Genomic DNA, 2063 nt, shown 5'->3' on the forward strand with positions numbered 1-2063 from the left:
ATCTCAAGTAATTTATTCATTTATTCATGTAGTCTTAGCGATGCTGGTTCTCTCTGGAATTGTTCTGCTGCCAGTTCTTCTAGTGGTTGCAACTGAACCTGCACCATCTTCCACGGATAGCAATAGTGAGGGAAGCTTCAAGAACCTTGACAAATTGACCATGGGGCATGCCAATGTAAGCTATGTTGGTCTTTGGAATTTATCCTTCAATGATTTGTAGGTCATGTAAATGTCGCTCGTCATTTAACAACTGAGGTTGAAACATTGCTTTCAGCCACATTAATACACGAGGTTAGTAAATGCTCTATAATTCTACTACTTCTATTTCTGCTTTCTTTCATTATGCTTGGTGGCAACTAAAGGCCATTTTCTTCAAAGGTGATGCATGCTTTAGATTTTGACCCTCATGCCTTTACACATTTCCATGATGAGTGAAAGAGATGAAGGCGTAGCCAGGTATCAATTTGTAGTTTGTCATTATAACTTATTCCTCTTGTTACTTTATACATAGCTTCTGGTTACTTTTTTTGTGTGTTTGTAACTATCCTTAAAGGTCACTATGCAAGTTATGGATGAGAAGTTTGGTTGTGCAGTTGCACGTATTGTCCTGCCCCGACTAGTTATGCATACTAGATACCATTATGGGGTAAGTTGCACCAAACTGTTATATTCATTATGTATTTGGAGTATGATAATTAGTTTATGTAAAGCCCGAAAAATTCCCGAATTTATTTTAGAATTATTCTATGATTTTTCTGGAGTTTTTAGATATTTTTCCGGAATTTTCCGAGTAGCGGAAGTAGCAAAAATAAATAGAATCGTAAAACGGCCTAAGCGGGAATTGAACCCGAGACCTACGGTTTACGGATAATGTTAGAAACCAGTGAACCCAGCAGGGCCGTGCTGAAAGGAAAGGGATTCAATAATATTTATGTTAGGTTTGGGCGGAAATTACCACTTAATATAAATAGGAGGTTCAAGTGGGTTTGGTTTATTTTAACTTAGTTTTGGTTTGGAAATCTCTCAACCAAAACCTCACGCCACTTTTTCTCCTCTCCCAAAACCTCACGCCGCCTCTTCTTTCCTCCTCCTTCTCTCGGCGCCCTAGCCCAAGGTCCCTAGGTTCATCTTCCGGACTCCAACACGAAAGAGGTTCTTCTCCGCGAGAGGAACGCGAAGACGTGATCGGATCGTCGAGAGGATCATCTCCACCGGAGTTCTAGCGAATAGAATCGTAAGAAATTACGATCAAGAGGTAAGAAACCCCTCACCTGCAGTATAATAGCTTCCGGTTGAGTTTTTATACTTTAGTTAGGATGTATGTGGATTTTTATCGATATCTAGGGTGTATTTAACTCTCTTCGCAGATTAGGGACTTAGTTGAGCACCTTTAGATGGGCCGGACATGTCTTCCCTCTTCAGATAGGAGGTTAGATGTTGTCGGGTGCCTAGAGGTGGTCTCCCTAATAGGAAGAAGAGTTAGAGCATCCCAGGTGTTCGATAAAATAGCTAGTTTAGTAAAAATGCACCATAGGCATTTGTAACAGCTCAGTTAGATACTTTAGAGGTATCTATTCAGTATTTTCAGTTTATTTCAGCTTATATGGATTAGATATCCAATGGGTGGGCTCCCACAGTCGCCTCTACGTTTAGATAACCTAGCTCTAGGTTCAGATAACCTAGGAATAGTATGAAAAAGCATGTATTAGCTATTTCAGTATTTTATTTTCAGTGGCACTGTACTGGATTAGATATCCATTGGGTTGGACTCCCACAGTCGTCCCTAGGTTCAGACAACCTAGTAAACCCTGCTAAATTCGGGACTTGCAACCCCGGGTCTAGTAGGGATGCGCGCACAGCAAGTACAGTTGCCGGGCCCAACAGCATGTTTATTATTTTCACTTATTATGTACTAGTTTTCAAACTCAAAATCAGTTATGTTAGTTGAGTTGATTTCAGCTTCAGTTTAGTTTAGTTTAGCTCAGTATTATGTTTCAGTTCAGTTCTCTATGTTAGCTTTATGATTAGTTGTATGCTATGCCATGACTTGTTCAGTATGCCAT

At 40.0% G+C, this 2063-nt stretch overlaps 1 long non-coding RNA gene across 1 annotated transcript; it reads left to right on the forward strand.

Annotated features, from left to right (window-relative positions):
• The first annotated feature begins 240 nt into the window (after window positions 1-240).
• LOC122036762 lies at window positions 241-641 on the forward strand. Its single transcript, XR_006127433.1, has 3 exons — window positions 241-291; window positions 379-456; window positions 554-641. It is a non-coding gene; the product is annotated as an uncharacterized LOC122036762 (long non-coding RNA).
• Window positions 642-2063: the final 1422 nt, after the last annotated feature.

Source organism: Zingiber officinale, unplaced genomic scaffold (assembly GCF_018446385.1).
Source record: "Zingiber officinale cultivar Zhangliang unplaced genomic scaffold, Zo_v1.1 ctg206, whole genome shotgun sequence".
In the NCBI taxonomy this organism is placed as follows: Eukaryota; Viridiplantae; Streptophyta; class Magnoliopsida; order Zingiberales; family Zingiberaceae; genus Zingiber; species Zingiber officinale.